Raw genomic sequence first — 8635 nt, forward strand, 5'->3', positions numbered from 1 at the left:
TTTTTTTCTTCCCATAAAATGTAATTGTTATTTTTTTTTTTAATTTTATTATTATTTAGTTATTTTAATTTTATAATTATCTAATGATTATTTTTTATTAAAAATATGAGTAATATGTGTTCTCTTAATATATTTTGATAGGATTTAACAGAATTGTGGTGATGAAGGTAACATAAATTGGAGTGTCAATTATTTTTTTCATTATCTTGATGCCCAAGAAATTATTCAGCTTAGGCTCCAAGCAGGGTCTCGGATGGTGCTTCTAGATCTTCTTTGCAGGTTTATACTGATGCTGCCATTAATGTTCGTGGTCAAAAGCATAGCTATGGTATTGTGGTGGCTGATGATTCTGGCTTTGTGAAAGGTGGTGTAGCTAAGCCTTGTATTGGAGGTATCCCTGCAATCATAGCTGAAGCAAAGGCAATTTATCATGCTATTCAATGGGTTCAGCTGCTTCATCTTCCAGTGGATGTTTTAAGGACAGATTGTAAAACTATAGTGGATAAACTTAATTCTTGTAATTGGAATTCTGGTCCTCTGGATGATATTTTAGTCGATATTAAGAACTTGTTATCTTTCAGTCCTAATCTTAAAGTTGAGCATGTATATAGGGATTCTAATCAATTGGCTCATTAGGTTGTAAAATTAGGATTAGAACTAGATGATGAGTTAGTTTAGAATGGTTCTTTACCATCCCTTTAACTTTGGCTTTGTATTTTCTTGCTTTTTTTAATGAAGCACAAGTTTTTTCTAAAAAAAAATATAACTTTAGGTATTTAATTTATTAGAAGAAAAAACATGTGATATAAAATTGTATGAAACTTAAACATCATATACTTATGCCGTAAATACCTTATATTTGATAGGATTTAACAAAAAAAAAAATAGTGACTGAAATAATTTTTGTGGAACTTAAAAATTGTAAAAAGTATTTTGAGTTTGAATTTGTTTTAACGGCTGCACATGGGGTGGTGACTCCATAGGATCTTTGATCTGATAAACGAGTTTTGGGACTTGAATTGAAGCTTAGCCTGCAACTGCAAAGGTTGTTTACCAATTTGTTTGTTTGGTTCCCCAAACCAATTCTGACCCATTTTATTAATTTATTTGGTCTTCAATCCAATTTTAATTTTAAGTTGTTTCATCAAATAACAGTGATCCAAGTGAGTGACATAATAAGAGTACTAGTACTGAATGAATACTGATGATAATATTGATTTTGAAACTTTCAATGGGTCAAATATAGCGGTGTTGTATGTCACAACGTTAAACTTATCAAATATGGCTCCCATTATTCACCAATCATCAATCTTATCACCATCATCATACTTTCCAACACAACTGCACCCCTTTAGAAATGTTAAAGGACACAAGTAGTGTCTATCACATTTTTATATGTCAATAATATCGCTATTGGTTCAACTAAGTATCGGGTCTCATATAATTTAGTATAATAACTTTTAAAGAGTATCGCTAGTCAATCGCAACACGACATGTTGAGAAAATACTAAACACCACTGGTGCCTGATAACAATACTCTTATATTAATTGTTTTGCCATAATTGTTGCAATTTTGGAGGTATGGTTGTGGCAATATATTATCCTTCTCTTTTACTCTCTCTGACAATTTTTAGTTAATAATTAGTTATGATATTACAATGTTATTACAATTGTATTATTACTATTTTTAATATAATTATTCTACTAATTTTTCATTAATAAAAAAATTAACCACATTAAGAATAATAAAAAAAACATACACATATATTTTACAATAAAAAAAATAACAATTAATATTTATACAAAAATTGTAAGGTTTTTTTTTTAAAAATTATGCAATATAAAAATTAATACAACTTAATTTTTTTTTTCTTTCTAAAAAAGTAATATTTTTTTTTATGATTATTATAATTATATTATTTATCAATATAAATACACCAATAAACTATTTAATATATTTTTATATGTAATTGAATATTTTTATTTATTTTCTTTGTGGTATTTACATGTACTTTTTTTCCTTATTCATATAGAGTATCGCATATATATACTACTATAATAGACACACACTATGTGGTGTACTCATCCAAATATTAATATTTTTTTATTATAATTTGATATATAGTAAAAATAGGTATACATATAAGATAAATAATAGTTCAAACATTTATCTATATATATTCTACATAAAAAGTATAGCAAATTAAAAAAAATTGAGCTACTATAATAATTTTTTCTTTTTTTCTATCATTGACCTTTTTTTAAAAAAAAAAATATATCATTGAACTAGTATATTAAATTTTTTTTTGAACAATAGTATATTAATTTATTGAACCTCATTTTATGCTATATTAAATAAAGAAAATAATTAAAAATATTTGAAAAATACTATATTAAAAATGGAGTGAATTTTCACTTGTATAAGAAGAATAAAAAATCTGTTTCAAAAAAAAAAAATAACTTAAAAATAGAGTGATCAATACAAGAAAAAAAACTAGTAATGTATAATAAAAAAACTAATAAAATATAAAATAGTACAAAAAGATTAATAATATTTTTTTTTTTAATTGTATTAACTTTTGTATACATTAAACTTATTATAGTTTTTACTTTGAAAAAAATATAAAAACTTGCAATTAATCTATGTATAATTTAAATATATGTATTGTATTTTTTTAATTTTTTTTAATGTGGTTATTTTTTTCTTCCAAACATATATATTTTCTACTTGTAATTAAGTAAAAATGAAAAGTTAATCAAGTAATTAGATTATAATAAATAATTAGTTATTATAAAATAATTTAGTTATAATGGCATAATTATAATAATATTAGAATATCATAACTAAATTAATATTAAGCAAAAATAAATCTTACTCAAAATTTGACATTTATTATTACATCAAAGAGAGAGTGCAAAAGAGAGTGGAATAGAGAGTCTCCTTAGTACTCCTAAGTTAAAAATATAAAAAACAGGTACTCTTATGGTAACTAGGCAGTAATCAACTACCATAAAAGAGTAGGTACTTATGCTGTTTTTTCTATATTTATTTTAATTTTTTTTTTAAATTTTCTCATAATAATTTTTTTAAAAAAAAAAAAAAATCATATTTTTAAAATTTATACATACGTAAAAATATATAAATAAAAATTTGAAAAATTACCTCATATACTATTTTTTTTTTTTTTTTCAATTTTACGATTTGAGTTGCTCCGGTAGTTTTTATGTGTGTTGTTATATAGATTTTGGTTACGATTTAAATTGCTCCGTTAGTTACTACATAAACTTTTATATGAAATTCCATAAAGTTTAAAAGTACAAAATCCCCTAAAAATTTCGAGTTAGAAAATAATCTATATAATTATTGATAAGGAATTACAAGAAGAAGAGAATCAAGAATCGAATTACAATTTAATTAAATTTGCAATGTGTCATCACTACAATACACTTATAGCGCATCTTATTTCCATTATAATGCATAAACATATATCATGTATATATTTAACATTTATTTAAATAATACTCACTTATCTTTTTCAAATATTATTCTAATATGCATGCATGGTAGTATTACTAATTTTCTTTTATTCTTTTTGGATATATACATATATAATACATATCTAGAGCACAGTACGTACCACTACGTGTGATATTAATCATACATATCTATATATAATATTGCATTAATTGCAGCATCATTTATAATAAAATGTATATAATTATGTTCCCACATAAATAAATTGATTTGAGTAGATGCTCAATTATTGATTGAAAATGAAAAGTAAATAAATAAGATCTTCTAACTTGTACTTCCTCAAAAAAAAAAAAAAATTATATTTTGGGAAAAAAAATTATAATTATTCATAATAAGAAGAAATGAATATATGTATATACATGACATATATATTATTCTAGAATATAAGATAAAGGGATGACTTGGTGCAAGTAGAATATTGAGAATAACAATACTTATGTACATATATACACAAAATAATTTCCAACACAAATAATAATATTAATTGGTCCCTTCAAATTAATATTAGTGGATATATATTCAAAATATTAGTTTTGTCTCTTTCCTTTTTTTATTTTAGAAAATACTTCCCATAAATTTTAAAATTGCAAATGTGTTTCTTTAAATGAATTTCGTTCATTTTTGGAAATTCAAATTACTCATATAGCATTGAATTTGAAGATAATATATAATCTTAAGAAAATTTTGAATAATTTATAGTATTAAAATTGTTGAGTCTATTGTTCAAAAAAAAAAAATTGTTGAGTCTATTACATGTGTTGTTTTAGAATCCATTTGAGTATATATTTTTAGTAATTTTTATGTTTTAATGTTCAAGTTTATGATTGTTTTGTTCTTGTTTCAAGTTTTAATTATGATCAATCATAGAGGTTGAAATGAGAGAAAACATGCTAAATAAGATTAATTTTATGGATTTAGCATGGATTTTAGAATTGTAAGATACAAATGGGTAAAAAAATTTAAGTTTTGGATGCTCAACACACTTTGTTTGTGATTAAAAATTAATTCTGAAGCTTCAAGCCAACTTTTGACTATGACCCATTCACTTTTAGGAAAAATGCTGTGAATAAAGGTTCTAGATCTTTTTTTGAGCTTTCCAAAACATCTTAAATTGTTCAATTCCAAGCTATATCGAGAGAGTTATGGTCAAAATATCATCGTTCGTCATAACAGGATTTTAAAATTACAAAATCCAATAGTCATGACTCTCTAGAGAAAGTCGCAACTCTCTACAAAAAGTTGCGACTATTGATTTAAAAAGGCAACTTTTCAATTTTGAAAAAATGACGATAGAGGGCTAGGTTAATTCATTCCATTCAATTTTCCTAAGTCTTGGGGACTAGGAGAGGTCGCTGGAAGGAGAAAATCACCATTGAAGACTTCAACTTGTGTTCTTTATCATCTATCCTTAATCTTTTGTGTTTGTAATTGAATTTTTGTATATTTTAGAATGAATTCTATGAGCTAATTTTAGTATTATTAGGGTTATTATGTGACTCATTTGAATCTCTATTATGAATTAATGTTTTTTTTTTAATTTCTTCATCTTCTATTCAATTCCACAAAATTTATGTTAATTTAACAATTATTTATTGGTAATTTATAATTGTTGTTTATGATTTGGAATCAAAATCTTAAAAGTGGGATTATAAAATGTTGTGATTATTATGGATGAAATTTCAATTTAGAACGAAAGCATTTAGGCTGATTGTACGATCTTATGAGTCATGTGTTTATTGCTTTGTTTGTGATGATTAATCTTTATCATAGAAATATAAGAAATTTTCACATAGATTGAGTTTGTAATTTTTAATACGATTATGAACTATTTTTATCAGCTTGTTAATTGAATAAGAAGAAGAAAAATTAGGTAAATTGCATTGATAGTAAAAAAAAAGTATATAATTATAATTATCCTAATTAATTTCTCATTATTTATTTCTTGAATTTTTACTGTTTATTGTTATTTCTTTTGCTATAAATTTCTTAATTATTATTGAACCAAATAGAGACTAGAGATTCGAGTTTAAAAAAAAATAGAGACCAGAGATTCGAGTTATAAAATAAAAATAGAAACTAGAGATTAAATATTAACTGGTAAATGATAATCAATTATTGTGAGACTATATTTGGTCTTACCAAGATTTATTACAAATTACGAGCGTATGCACTTGTATAGCTGTTAAATTTTGCAACAAAAATAAAAGTTCAAATAATTTCTTATCATGCATATAAGAAAATTATGCAACAAAATATTTGAACTTTATTTTTAGCGTTGTAAATTATTTAAAATTTTTTAAAAATTTACAGGTAATTCTAGATGCCGAAACAGAATAAGAAGTATATCGAAATCACCATTTTAGCACGGTAAATCATGTTGTATTAAGATTTGTAAAACGATTGCTCACTTTGTTGCAAGAGACTCAAGAGACTCTCAATTCTTACCTGATCATATATTAGTCTTCTATTCCAATCGAGTAAGTACTCAGATTCATCTATTTAATAAAGTTTAGTTTTATTCAAAAAAAAAAAACTAAAAATAGATAAGGATTGTGTCCTATTTAATGTAAACGACTTAGTAAGTCTATTTCTAGTAATTTTGCTCGATATCTAGTTTACTTATATATTAATAAAAAAAAAAAATCTATTTACCATTCAAAAAAAAAAAAAAAAAACAAATCATGAATACTTTTATATCATTCATATTGTAGCATTAATTAATTACTAGGTTTCCCTTTAATTATTCTCACTAATTAATTAAAACTCAATGCGTCCAAATTCGGTTTTTATTTTATTATATTAAATTAATATATAATTTTAATATAACTATATCTATTCTATATAAAGTGTGTCTATATAACTGAAATTCTTGGTTTATGAGAAATTGATGATGACTTTTTATTTTTATTTAATAAAATAATAAAATATTATTTATATATAATAAAATAATAATAAAATAAATCCTATTAATATTTGAACTGATATTTAGCATATTTCAACTCTATATATAATCACAACTATAACTCTATTCTATATAAAGTGTGTCTATATAACTGAAATTCTTGGTTTATGAGAAATTGATGATGACTTTTTATTTTTATTTAATAAAATAATAAAATATTATTTATATATAATAAAATAATAATAAAATAAATCCTATTAATATTTGAACTGATATTTAGCATATTTCAACTCTATATATAATCACAACTATAACTCTAGAAATTAAAAATATATATATAAAATAAATTGAACCTTAAACCGCATATACAATATTGTTGAGAGATCAGGAAAAGAACGAATTATATATGGAATTTTTTTTTACCAAATCGTTTAGGTTTCCTCTATTTATCTTCATTTATATATTTTTTTCAATCGCAGTCCACTCCCACTATTCAATGAACAGAGCAAGCAAATTCTTATTGCCGTCTAAATGGATGAGTGAACCTGCGAAAAATAGAGGATCCGACGCAAATTCGCTGTGAGAAATTCAAAATAATCGTCCCCCAATTTTAGGTTCTGATCCAATTGGGTCTTCTTTTTATTCGTAAATTATCCTCCAATTTTTAAGATTAATTTTTCATTTTCTAACATTTTGGGATTTTTGTCTCCTTATTGAATCTTTTCAAATGTGCATTGTTTCTATCAAAATTAATGAGCTCACATCGTTGTTGTGTTGTACGGAGACTAAACTATGGCATTTGTTATTTTAACCTTCACATCAAAAAACATGTTGTTATATTCTAAATTTGGATTATGTTCAAAATTTGATCTTATGAAGAATGCGTTTAATTAGCTTAATGTGTTTTACTATGCAGTATATTCATATACAGTCCTTCTTTTTCTTTTCTATCTTCGAAAGGATAGTTAATAAATATAATATATAGCTTTTGTTTTTGAAATAATATATAGCTTTTTTTCACTCTCTCTAATATGAAATAACCAAAAAAAAAAAAAAATTGAATTATCCATGCGCGTTGGGTCCACATGAGTCAAAAAAATCATAAAATTATCCTTTACAAAAATATACACTGATATTTTTTAAAATTTTTTTTTGATGATCTTAAAAAATATTATAAAAATAATATCAAACCAAAAAAGATTACTTACCCTAATTTCGTTTTATCTTAAGAAAAAAGAAAATTAATTTTCTAATTATTTTTTTTTCACAGGAAAAAATATTTTCGTGTACTGGTGTCCAATTAATGGATTATAGTGCAGAGGTGTAGTTTTAAAGAAATAAAATAACTTTACTTGTCTTTCATAAGTAAACTTTTTTAAGTAAATTAATTATGCACACCATATCTAATCATCTTAAATGAAAATAAATAACTATTTGCAGGAACACTGCCGCTTTGTCGACACTACCATATTCGATTTATACACAAAAAAATAGACAATCCAGTTATATGTAGACTCGGTAAGAATGAAAAGTGTAAAATAAAAAATTATACTATTGTCTCTGTCGAAGCAAATGTTATCTTCAATTATCAACAATTTAGAGATTAATTTTTAATTTTCTATTTATCTTACACACATTGTGTTTCCTTAAGTATTTGAACATCAATTTTTAGTTTATTTTTGGATTAACTTAAGAACATATTTAAATTATCAAGCTTTTTTAAACACTAATATACTGCATTCGGTATTTACTTTTTATTTATATTAAAAATAAAATGGTTTATTATTAAAAATAAAATGGTTTATGAGAAATTCATGGGTCACTTTTCATTTATATATAATAAAATATAAATCATATTAAATCCAAAAAAAAATACGATTGGATTTTTGCTATTGTACATCTACGATTAGGTTTTCTTTAATTATTTATTGTATTCTTTTTCCTATTACAATTTAGACACTCACATGGGATCACACATAATATTCCAATCCGCACTTCTCTTTTTTCTTCTTCACAACTTAATAACAAAATATATAAGTAATAATAATAAAAAAGAAGCGTGACTTTTATCAAAGTTCACAAAACCAAGCATCAATGGCGAAAAAAACCCAACAAAGTTTACAGCTAATAAATGATTCTAAGTGCTCGGCATATGCATTAGTTTCCAGGAGCAAAGTTTTTTAAAGTTACGTAATAAT

This window comes from Cannabis sativa, chromosome 3 (assembly GCF_029168945.1).
Source record: "Cannabis sativa cultivar Pink pepper isolate KNU-18-1 chromosome 3, ASM2916894v1, whole genome shotgun sequence".
In the NCBI taxonomy this organism is placed as follows: Eukaryota; Viridiplantae; Streptophyta; class Magnoliopsida; order Rosales; family Cannabaceae; genus Cannabis; species Cannabis sativa.